The 13122-nt window shown below is 37.0% G+C and overlaps 2 long non-coding RNA genes across 3 annotated transcripts in view; one reads left to right on the plus strand and one right to left on the minus strand.

Moving 5' to 3' along the window:
* Positions 1-7504, minus strand: part of LOC134484719 (uncharacterized) — a 30612-nt gene extending 23108 nt beyond the window's left edge. For both annotated transcript variants that reach the window (XR_010062417.1, XR_010062418.1), the window contains exons 1-2: positions 7380-7504; positions 1707-1904 (exon numbers count right to left, since the gene is read on the minus strand). This is a non-coding gene — a long non-coding RNA (uncharacterized LOC134484719). The remainder of the gene's footprint in view (positions 1-1706; positions 1905-7379) is intronic.
* Positions 1-7613, plus strand: part of LOC134484718 (uncharacterized) — a 57867-nt gene extending 50254 nt beyond the window's left edge. Inside the window, exon 5 of the long non-coding RNA XR_010062414.1 lies at positions 7392-7613. This is a non-coding gene — a long non-coding RNA (uncharacterized LOC134484718). The remainder of the gene's footprint in view (positions 1-7391) is intronic.
* Positions 7614-13122: the final 5509 nt, after the last annotated feature.

Genomic DNA, 13122 nt, shown 5'->3' on the forward strand with positions numbered 1-13122 from the left:
GAACGAAACCTTTCTGGTACTAAATCAACATTCAAGACTGCACATTACAGACCAATGGCTCCAATTCCATATGTATCAGAAGATGGTCTTGGTGAGCAACAATGGAAGAAGAGGCCCTTGGTCCACCCTAGGTTTGATTCCCAGTTCAATGGAATGTCAAGAGGCAGTAAGGGGGTTATAGAAAAAGGGGAATTGGACTGGTCAGGGCTCTTTTGGAGAGGAAACTGGGAAAGGAAATTATATTTGTAAAGAAAATATAGAAGTATCCAATTAAAAAAGCAATAAATTGCTTAAAAAATGATATAAGTAAAAGAAAAGAAAATTGTCAAGGAATCATACGTATCGACCAAGAAATTTAAAGGGTACCTGTCAGGGAATTGTAATCAGAGTAATACTAGTGGAAAGACTGAGATGATGATGTCGCAGCTAGATGCACATCTCTGTCACAGATATCAGTGTCAGAAACAAAGTGCACTATAGGAATCCAAAGCAAGGAGGAATTTACACTGAGCAGAGGATACAATACTTGTCATCACTCCTTCCTTAGGAACTTTTTCTCATGGAGAAAAATAATGAAAGTCATGAGCTCTCAGAAAAACAACTGAACCCTTCCGAACCCCTGCCTTTTGGAATAAAGAAATTAATAATAAAAAATCTCTGACTTCCAGGAGCCATAACCAGCAAGGAAATGCAGATGCAACTGAGAGGCTCTCACCTTCTGAATCCAATATGTTGAAGGTTCAGGTCAAGGCGATGTGTTCAGTGTACCCTCACAACCCCTACACAGTACCCAGAGCTTTCCCATGTACCATGTATTTCTTCGTTTTTTAAACTAAAACATTAGGCCAACTTCCTTCCCCCCATCTCTGATATCTACATCCTATTTGTTCTCCCTCCTAAATAGCTGTTTAAACTAAAATAAAGGCCAATTAATAAACCTTAGAGGTACTAAAGGAATGTCTGAGAGGCAGCTGCAGTCACGACATTACTTTTGATATCACAGAAAAAGCTAGGGCTCTCTAGGTTGCAAGAGATTTTTTAGATACGGCCTAATTACATTATCCCTGAGAATTGCCATGGCCTACCTGCTAAAGATCTTTCTTAATATTGACCAGATTCTAGGGTGCCCTTTCCAGGAGTGTCTCCTTTGACACAGTGGAAACATTTATGCAGAACATCTCTCTAATGCTAGAGAGTTCCCTTTGCTTTATGAGTGGTTACCTGCTCTGAATGGACAAAGTTATTCAGGGTCTTGGCATGTGTAGAAAATACCTAGTAACACGGGATGTAGGAGAGCCTTCTGGATAATTTTATTACCAGGTCCATTCCTGCGACAAACAGTTCAATTTCCTAAGTTCTATCTGTTTCCCAAAGGGCATTGTTTCCCTACAGATATTAAAATGAGTGGATTATGTATTTAATTTTCTAATTGTTAATTCCTTGATAGGGGACTTTATAGATATTCCTGAATGTGTACTCAATAATTCTGTTTTCCAAATCTAGTTTTTTGCAATGATTTTCGCAACAAAGCTGGCCAAGCTAAAGAGTGAATTTAATAGTGTAAATATTGTGTACCTACTTCAAATGATAAACGCCCAAATTTTTATTTAATGCAGAAATTACCTGACATCAGTGAATCAAAGGACAGCATGGACTATAGAATGCAGTTCTGTAGTCACATTAGATATTATTTCTTTAATATCTACCTTCCTGTGTTCCAAGGGTGAGACTTCAGGCTTTTGGATATTTTACAATGATACTTTCTTCAAGCCAAACAATAGATACAGGATGATGAGAAGGGAGAAGAATGGCTTGAGTTCCAGTAAAACCTCAACCTCAATAGGCTCATAAGAACAGGAGGGAGTATATTTGGTATTGTCATTTGTGGATACTCCATTCTTCACCTAGGAGCACAGAATCCATATTAAAATTTCACATAATTTCATAGATGTAGAAGCCACCAAATATATATATATATATATATGTAGAGAGAGAGACAGAGACAGAGACAGAGACAAGGATAGATATCTAGATAGATAACTAGATAGATAGATAGATAGATAGATAGATAGATAGATAGATAGATAGATAGATCAGCCACCAAAATTAGATATGATTAAGATTAATGAAGCTAAGAAGTGCATGATTCCAGGGACAGGTTATATATATTTCCTGAGAGACACAGCTAGAGCATGTTATTTACACAAGTGAGTGCCAGTGGCAAACCAGAGATTTGTAAATGGACCTCTTCTTGGTAAATTTTGAGAAAGGTTTACTAGAGCTGAAGATGCTCTACCCCATCAGTAGAACAATGACAATGAACAAGAAAATTCTGGTACTATACAGGTATTCAAAGACTGTACATGGGCAGACCTATGGGTCCAACTGCATATGTAGCAGAGGATTGCATTGTTGGACACAAAAGGAAGGAGAGGCCCTTGGTTCTCCCTAGGTTTGACTCCCAGTTCAAGGAAATGTCGAGGGGCAGTAAGGGGGGTTTAAATGTAAAGGAAGGGAAACGTTCAGGTCTCTTATGGAGAGGATACTGGGAGAGGAAAAAAAAGCATTTAAAATGTAGATATAGAAATATCCAAAAAATATTAAAATTAACTTAAAAATTAAAAAAATCAAAGAAATATAAGTAAATAAAACTGCAAGGTAATCAGACATATTGATTCAGAAATCTAGAGGGACACTGTCAAGGAATGGTAGTCAGCATAACACTAGTGGAAAGAATGAGGTGATGAAGTTTCAAATAGAAGCGTTTCTCTCTCCCAGATGTCAGTGTCAGACAGAAACTGTACTATAGGAATCCAAAGCTGGAGGAGATTACTCTGAGCTGAGCATACAATACTTGTCTTTCCCTTCCTCCTTAGGTCTTTTTCCTTTTGGGGGAAAAAATAAAAGGCATGGGCTCTCAGAAAAAAAAAACACTATACCTGTCCCAACACCTGACTTTTGGAATAATAAAATTAATGATAAAAAATCTCTGATTCTCAGGAACCATAACAAGCAAGGAAAACCAGATGCTACTGAGAGGTTCGCACTTCCTGAATCCCATATATGGAAGGCTCAGATCAAGGCTATGTGTTCAGTGAACCCTCACAACTCCTACACAGCACTCACTGTGCTTTCCCATGTACCACATATTTCATTTTTTTAAACTAAACAGAAGGCCAACATTCTTCTACTCATTTCTGTTATGTACATACTCTTTGTTCTCCCTCCCAAATGACTGTTTGTACTGAAATAGAGGCCATTTAGTATTCCCTAGGTGTACTGCAGGAATATCTGTGATGCAGTTCCTTGTGACATCACAAAAGCTACTGCTCTCCAGGGTACAATAAATTTTTCAGGGAGGGCCAAATGATGATGTCACTGAGAACTGCCATGGCCTACCTGCTTTCCATATATTGACCAGATTCAAGGGTGCCTATTCCAGGAGAGTCTCCTGTGACACAGTGGTAACCTTTGTACTATATCTCTCTACAGCTGGAAACTTCTCTTTTCTTCATCAGTGGTTACAGGCTCTTAATGGACCAAGTCCGTTAGGGGCTAGTATTGGGTAGAAAAGATCTAGGAACATGGGTTGTAGGAGATTCATCTGGATAATAACTCTATTACCGGGTCCATTCCTGTTACAAACTGTTCAATTTTCTAGATTTTCCCTCTTTCTCAAAGGCCATTTTTTTTCTCTACAGGCATTTAACTGAGTGAATTTTGTATTTCATTTTCTAATTGTTCATTCCTTGTTAGGGGACTTTATAGATATTCCTGTATGTGTATTCAAACATTCTGTTTACCAATTCTAGATTTTTGCAATGATTTTGGCAACAAAGGTGGCCAAGCTATAAAGTGAATTTGCAAGTGTAAATATTGTGTATCTACTTAAAATGATAAACTATCAAATTTTTATTTTATGCATATACATAGCTGCCTGAGTAAATAAAAGGAGAGCAGGGACAATTGTAAATGTTTCTGTAGTCCCATTAGATATCATTTCTGTAATATCTACCTTCCTGTGTTCCAAAGGGTGATATTTCAGCATTTTGGATGTTTTAAAATGATTCTTTCTTCTGGCCAAAGATAAGATAAAGGAGGATTGACAGGGAGGGAAGAACCTGAGGTCCAGTGAAACTTCAACTTTAATAGGCTCAAAAAACAGGAGCGATTCTATTTGGCATTGGCATTTGTGGATTCTACATTCTTGACGTAGCTGCTCAGAATCCATGTTAAATATATATATAAAATCAGCCACCAAAACTAGATAAGATTGATAAACCTAAGAAGCACATTCTGTCTGGAACCAGATGTAGATCTTTCCTTGGGACACACCTAGAGCATGTCAAATACAGAAGTGAATGTGCTGTTGCAAAAATATAAAAATAAAAGTAGTCTTTTACCCCGCTAACACTGTCACTGTAGTTTCCCAAGCCTCTGCTAGATATCTTGGTTGAATACAGCCCTACTCCTCATCTGCCCAGTGTCTCTTACTGCCACACACATTCTTACACTCAAATCCTCACATAAAAGAACACACAACAAAATAATCTTTGACCCAATTGATAAGATATAATAGCCCACTTAAGCATACCAAGCCTGGTACCATCCATACCTTTGGAACATTAATAACAACAAGTAAATACACAGAGCAGAATCTTAACTTCACCTGCCATGGCTTCTCACCTCTCCTCTTTCTGTCTCTCCTTTTTCCTCTAGTCTCTTCTACTCCTTCAAACTTCTTTCCTGCCCATCATTCCTTCCTCCAATGATAGGCCTCCTTCTATACTGGACCTGCCCCTCACCTGTACTTCACAAATTTAATGGTAAAGTGGTTTTGCAGAATTCACCTGAGTTCTGAGTACAGGACAAGGCAGCTGTCCTTAGAGCAGTGGATTAGCATCAAAATACAGATAACTTCAGTGTAAACAATGTTTCCCCCTTTTTGTCCAGTTAAACAGACTTTTCATTTATATATCAATTGAGTAAGATTATTACCATTCAACAATTTATAAAGCATTTGATATATTCAACACCCAGTCTGTTACTATATCAGTTAGAAATAATATTTAGTTCTTAATTTCAGCTTGAGAAAGGCTTAAAATCTATATTATGTCTTGGCTAGCTTGTATACTATCTGATAACTATCCAAAAATATCTATATCCAGATTTATACGGCCTGATAAGCAATGAGACTATAATCAGTCTCCAAACGCGCCAGAAATCTGAGAAAGACCAAATATCTATACACATAGGAAGCCTAAGACGACTTCTAGTACTGAGAGGTTGTAGAGACAAATTTCCACTAGCACAGTCCACTGTTAGCAACATGTGAGTGGGATACTTCCTACACTTTTCAGTGTTTTTTCCTAAATATTGACTTTAAAATGCATTTAGCATAATAAATATTGAGGAGGATGGAGGGAGGGAGGAAACTGAATGGGAGGGGAGGTAGGGAAGGGAGTGGGCTTTGGAGGAATTAGTTATAGGGAAAGCAGGGAAAAGAGAATGGAAATCACAAGTGTGGGGTGCACATCTCAAGGAAGATCCAGAGAACTGGGAAAGGCGAGTCCCCAGGATGTCTATTGGGGTGACTGTAGCAATGAGGGTACAGATCCTTAATTTGCCAATTCTGTAGCCAGGAATGACTCACAGTGATGTGACAAGGAAAAAAACCCACCCATTAAACCTTCAATCAAAAGTGAACACAGCCTACAAGATCTTCAGAGACAAAGATAGAAACAGTAGACATGGAAGGAATTTCCAACCAATGGTTATTACAGATTGAGACCTACCGCGTGAGCAATCACCTATCTCTGATACATTAAAGATATTCTATCATGCTTGCAGACAGATTCCTAGTATAACTTTCCTCTCTGTGACTCCACCCTATAGCTGAGAGAAAAAAGTGTAAAGATTCACCACCAAACATTAGCTGGAGCTTGGGGAGTCTTTAAAAAAACAGGTGAAGAATCGAGGCCCAGATAATATGAGGGACTTCACAGAAAGACCAATAGAATCAACTCATGGGGACTCTTGGGGTTTGTCAAAGACTGAACCACTAACCAGAGAGTGAATATGGACTGAGCCTGAGCCACCAGGACATAGGTAGGAAATATATAGCTTTGTCTTTTTATGGGTTCCCCTGACAATGGGTGTTGGCGTACCTTGAAGATGGAGCACCGATCTTGGGATGTAAAGTGAGTAAATAAATGAATGAATTTTAAAGAAACAGATGTCCCATCTACATACAACATGTTTTGGGGAAACCCAATTCTAGTTGTTCGGTACCCACATGAAGACAAAGCCTGTGGACTGCCTATATCCTTAGAGGCCATAATCCTCTTCATTCTGTTCTTCCATCTGTGTCCCCAAGCACCACCCCTGGTATGGCTAATGGATGTCTGCTTCTGTCTGAGTCAGCAGCTTAGTGGAGTGTCTCAGAGGGAAGCCATGTTAGACTCCTTTCTCCAAGCATAACAGAGTGTCAGTAATAGTGTCAGGGATTGGTGCTCATCCATGGGATGGGTCTCGATCTGCACTAACCATTGGTTGATATTTCCTCACTCTCTGTTCTATGCACGGCGCCTTCATTTCTTGTGGTCAGAATAAATTTTGGGTCAAAAGTAGGTGTCTTTATCACTCCATTTGGGTTGCTCTCTGGCTACCGGAGATTGCTTCTTCAGGTCCATATCACTGAGGCTGTGAGTCTCAACTAAGGAAACACCCATTGATTCATGGGCATCTTTTACCCCAGCTCTCTGCCTCTTTCTGGATATGACCTCTACCTCCTCAACCCATTCATCTAGGCTGCTGTGTCTGTCCTCACTAGCAGATTGTGTGATCACAGAGACTAGATATGCAAGGTGAGGAGATACCCGAGGGTTCCCCTCCTGCTCAGAGGAGAAAAGGCTGGGAGAAGGATTGTGAGAGGGGTGAACTGGAGGGGGCAGTGTGCAGCATGTAAAGTGAATAAATAAACAAATAACTATGAAAATAACTAAGTCTACTTGAAGGTAAGAAGAAGGTGTGTGTGTGTAAGTAAGTAAGTAAACTTGAATGTAAGAGCAGTGTGTGTGTGTGTGTGTGTGTGTGTGTGAGTGTGAGTGTGTGTGGCTGTGTATGTATTTGTGTGTGTATGATATATATATATATACATATATACAAATACATACATATATATATACATATATATATACATATATATATATATATATATATATATGAAGTTAAGAACAGGTGGGTGTATGTTTAATATTAAATTATCACATTTGAGAAAACAGTAGTCTATGCAGAAGACAGGACAATTTAGTCACTATATTTACAAAAAATGGTGTTTGCTGCAGATGAATGAATGATTCGGTGATTAATAGCATTACCTGTTCTTCCAGAGAACCCGTTGACAGCTCACAAGTGGCTGTAATTTCAGCATCACGGAACCTCACACCTTCTTCAACCTCCTGGACAGTAGGCATGCCTGTGTTGCACATGTGAACAAGCATATGTACAACTAAAAGTATAAAAACAGAAGAGCAGTTCCTGCTTGACATAATTTGATTTTCGTGAATATTCATAGTAATGATCACAGTCAAATAAACACTTTATTGTTCTATAGTGCAATCAAAACCACTAAAAGGTAATGATCACATAAGTCACTTAAAATCTATTTATTTAAAAAATTGCAATAAAAATTTGCAGAAATGAAATTAAAATTTTATTAATATACGAATTAAAAAATATTAATATTCTCATATAGAGCTGAAAATAATACTTTACACATATTTCTTTGGCTTGTATAAACATTGCAGTTTGTGGTTAATTTGCTGCTGGTTTTTGTAGGAGTTCTTTTCCAGGTATTAGCCCATAAACTCTATAAACTCATGAAGAATACACTACAGGAACGTAGGCTCTATTGTGTTGAATCCAGGAAGGTTGCTACATGTTTTCCTTCTTGTCTGATCAATTTTCTCTACGTACATTACAAGGATATTTTTGTTCATGGATTCTTCCACTTTTGTCAAGCTGATAGCTGATAGCTGATTACTGGAGAATATTTAATTTTTGAAGATCATTTTTGAAGATATTTCCTAATGTCTGCACTATCAATGATATAGATTTTCAAATGTGTGGCCAAAGGAACAGCTATCAAGGGACTAAACATGACTTTTAACTAGTGTTGCTTTGTCTTTTTGAAAGAAGTAATCGGAAAGGGATGCTGTTTGTTTTAAGGGACTCTGGGGGGAAAACAGGAAGGAGGACAGCATTTGAGACATAAATAAATTAAAAAAATAAATAAATACAAAAAATAAAGAAGAATTCAAACTATACAGGAAAAACCGATTTAATTGCTAGGAAACAGTATGGTTTTATGTCGTGTCCTAATTCCTGAATTTTTATACTTTAAGCAATCTAATGACTAATTCTCAAAAATCAGAAAATTGAAAAAAAATTGTTACAAGTAACACAGTAGGTTTACCAAATCATAACAACAATGTTTCTAGAACTGTACACTTTCTATGACCATATCCAATCCAGAAATCCAGTTAACATTTACTTATTACATATCTTAAGTCATTCAGTTTTGTGATAATTCATTAATATTTTTATCTTCTGTGACCACACCTTTGAAGATAACTACTTACCTTGCAAGAATGTCTCTGAATATGGATTTGCCCAGTGGTTTTCCTCTTTTAGGTTGAGATTATATGTACTTGCCACAGATACCACAAAGTGTTTCTTGCTTCGCTTATCGCAGTTAAGCATTAGGAGGATATCTGTCATCTTAACAAGAACCAAATATGGAGCAATGAAATTATTTTAAATTATTTTCCTTTCATATTTAAAATATTTTAATGTATTTTCTTTTGTATTTCCTTTTAAAGTAATAGAAGTTAAAAGAGAATTACTTAATGCCTATGGAAAGACTGTGTGTCTCTTCAATACTTTATGCATTGCTTTCAACATCTCGTCATTTTTTTACCAACATTTTGACCTGAGTGGTCCTTACTCCATGTAAGTAGACTCAGAACAATGAGTCTGAGGAGAATATAATTACTGTCTTTCTGTATGGGTGACTCATGCCTAAAACAATACTGTAGTTTTGGTGTCATGGTAATTTGTCAATGTCTTCAATATTTTCAGCACACTTAAATGGAATTTTATTTTTGTTTCATAATACTCATAAAGACTCAAGATTCTAATTTTATATTATGTTATTTTACTGTTGAATAGCAACCTGAATCTAATTATATAACTCTAGCTGACTTTTATATTTGTATTCGGTCACTTGTAAACCCACTTCAGTTCCTGTATGTGAATGCATATTTGTGTGTGTGTGGATGTGTGTGTGTAAGTGCATGTGTGTATGTGTGTGTGTGCGCGTGTGTGTGTGTGTGTGTGTGTGTGTACGTGTGTGTGTGTTTATCTGAAACTATGATATTGATGTTGAGAATCACCTGGCTGAAATTCTTTTCCACAGCCCTTTTAGAAATCAAAAAGTGGAGGAAAGACTACTCCTGTTCCAAAATAATAGACACTGGGTGAACAAAACTGAAGTATGGACTGATCAAATGGTACACAAAGCAGAGGTTAACAATTCACTCTCCTGAGAACTAATTAGCAGTTCCAGTCCAATGCAAAGAATTTACATGTACTGAGGAATATGGAATTGTATCATAACGAGCTGAGATCATGTACAAACAATTTCTGAAAGATTTCCAAATAGCTAAGAATGGATACAGAGAATTTTAAAGACCCTGAGACATTAACATGTGGTTTAAACTCTGTCCAGAGGAAACCACTTAAGTACAGGATTAATCTACTAAAGTAATTTAGTAGCAAGCATACTTTACAATTGTTTGCAATTAAGCATGGTGGTGAATAAAGAGAACACTTTAAAAAAAGGTATGTTTCTTAAAGTTTGTTACAAAACAGCAAGAAAAAGCAGTTATTATTTTTTTTCTTTCTTTCACAGACTTTGCACCTTTTTGAAAGAGCACTTTGGGATCCTTTATTACCTATTTATTATCAGAACTTTCTTCAGACCCAGAGTTCTTTTCAGTCCTGTCTTGACTTCTTCGTACTTTAAGCAAAGATGATGGGTTCAGCATGGATATCACTGTGGTATGGAAGATGACCAATAATTTTTCAACTCCTTGTGGGTGGTTAGATTTGGATCTCAAGTAGTTTTTTCCCAACCCTACAAGGCAACCTATTCCCCATGAAACAATTGCCTTGTGGGAACATACCTCACTACTCATTTGGGCTGCAGAATGAAGCAGGGCCATACAGTGGACAAAGGCCATGGCTGGCAATAGGCAGCACTCAATTATACAAAAAGTGTGAAGAAAAACGTCTGTGTGGCACATCCCTCCTGAGAGATTCCTCAGATCTCACTTTCAAGGCTCTCCATATATTGGGTATAACAGAACTAGTGTAACCAATTTTCAGGATACATAAGTTCATCAGAAAAATGTACATGGGGGTGTGTAGAGATGGACTGGTGCAGATAACAAAGGCAATGAGAGCAGGATGAGGGTTGACAGGAGGAAGCATTCTCCAGGTACCTCAAACTTCTTGGCGATTGAAAAGCATTTGACAGACAAGTCCTTTTCCTGCCACAAAGAGCAATTGACACAATTAACACTCATCTCCTGGAAGACAGAGCATTAAGCCATTAGAAGGATTCTTGCAGATAAGAGATATTGATTTTTTAATACTTTTAGACACTCAGTTACATCAGAGTCAAAGTCTTTCTCTGTAGTCACAAAAATCAAAGCTTAGAAGTGATTTATTCTCACAGATTTTCATATCTAATACTTTCTCTCTTAACACCAGGAGATTTTCCAAAGTGTGTTAAGCATTGAGTCAAGTGTCCAAATATTTACAAAGCTGGTGCAAACTTGTAGTCTTTGCACTCATGCTGTTCAGGCAGTAATTTTCCCATGGGTGAGTTCAGTTTCACATGCTCTATAAGCAATCATTGAAATTAAGGAAAAGAAAACCTTGACTGTATCTCAACTTTTTCCCCATTCTAATCAGTAACTAGTTATAAGTGTTATGCAGAAAAATAGATCAACCTACTTATTTCTATGCTTTCGTATTGCCACCGGTATAGTCTCTCCAACCACCCTGTGTGTGTGTTGGGCCCCGATTATTCTCTGATTGCTATTATGAATATTCAAACCCACACAATAAAGGTATAAATTCTTCAAGACCCATTATTTTTGAAGATAATGCAAAATCAAATAATCATTTGATAAATAAATGATAACTGGTTTTAATACATAGAATTAAACGCAAGGCACATATTGATATCTACACAGTAAGGAGGTCATCAGAGAAGCTTTTTAAGATGTGTAAAGTGAGACATGGAAGTGAAGAATGATCAACCAAACAACACCATACCCCTTCGTGCCACAACCTTCAATATGACAGATGGTATTTGTAACTTAATAATTAACGTCTCTTTATAGAACATGTTTTTTAGCAGGAGTATCACTGCATAGGCGTTAAATTTCTATTTTCTAATATTTTTCGTGATATTCTATCAACCAGACTTTTGATTTAAATAAAGAAAAAAAAAGAATAAAAGATGTATTGTCTTGATATGTAGTCCGGGCTAACCTGAAATTCCTAATTTCTCTGTCTCAGTCTCTTGAATGTGAGTAGTCTAAGAACAGGATATGGTGCCTGACTTGATAGAAATTCCTTCCTATTCTTTAATCTCAACATCATAGAATTCCAACAAACTACCTGTATTTCTGTACACATAGTATTTATACAGTTCATCCCTCTTTGCTCATTTTTGCATATGGCACCTGTGGTGTGATTGCTTGGTTACTTTCATGGAAAATTGTTCAGTTCCAGCAGAGCCTAGTCTGTTTTCAAATATCTACCTTTTCTTCTCTCTATAGTTACACTCTGTTTTTCACAATGTCACTGCTAAAGTAGCTGTTAGCACTGTGGTGGTGACTACTTTTCATCTTGTTCACATTGTTGCCTTATATTGAGACTGAGTATGGACTGCAAAGTTCTTATCATTATGTTTACCATCCTTACCAATATCTGAGCTCTCATGTAATGAGGAACTCCAGTGCTAAGCGTACTTTGGTTCCTTGTGGATTCTGCCTGTCCCTTCCCATTATATCTTCTGAAGTTCAGTCTCATGTCCCTCAAATATTGGAATGTGGCAAACTCATTTTTCTCACACTCTGATAACTTTTCCCTTCAAATGAGATGTCCTTTCCTGTTTTGTGGAGTGTATATGTCTTTGCTGATGTTTGGGTTTTCTTGACAAAAAATATACCACTTTTTCCTGACAAGTGTAGAGTAGGAGATATCACCAGCCTCTTAGGTTCTCTCTCTATTCACTTGATATAATGAAATGTCAGAGGTATGTGAGTAGATCAGCACATGGTTAATCCACAAATCAAATGTGATCTTCAGTATTTCCAAATTTTAGATAAATAAACATGTTATCTATGTTTATAAATACCATATAAGACACACACACACACACACACACACACACACACATATACACACTCACACACACACTTGTATGCCTATATATTCATGCAGAGACAGAGACACAGAAAACACAATAGAAAAAAACACGTAGAGGTTGTACATGAATTAAAATGTTAGTATAAGCAACAATGAAGGATAACAGTATTTGTTTACATCCTGCTTCACCATTTGATCACTTATAAACACGGCTAAGAAAAAAAGCATTCCCCATGAGTTTACTTCTGTATGAATAAGTTAATTTCCCAAATCACTTAAGTTGATCAGGTGTGGAATGCTTGTCAGCTACATGGGTCATGAGCTTGTGTGCATGTCTAGCCACAAACATTTTAGATTTACATTTGGGTACACGCTATTTTGGGGAATTTCTCACCACAATACATAATTTTCGTTTCTGTTCAATAATTGATCACTAGATTAATTTTCTATTTGGGTTAATGAAAAAACACAGCTCTCCAAAACAACAAAAACAACAAAAAAAGAAAAACAATACACGATTTTCTTGTGGGGGCAGGGGACATAGTCAGGTATAATACTTTATTAGATCTATTAGATTGATCTGACCCATTCATACAAAAGTTATAAAAATCTAAG

Source organism: Rattus norvegicus (genome assembly GCF_036323735.1).
Source record: "Rattus norvegicus strain BN/NHsdMcwi chromosome Y unlocalized genomic scaffold, GRCr8 chrY_unlocalized_36, whole genome shotgun sequence".
NCBI classification, from domain to species: Eukaryota; Metazoa; Chordata; class Mammalia; order Rodentia; family Muridae; genus Rattus; species Rattus norvegicus.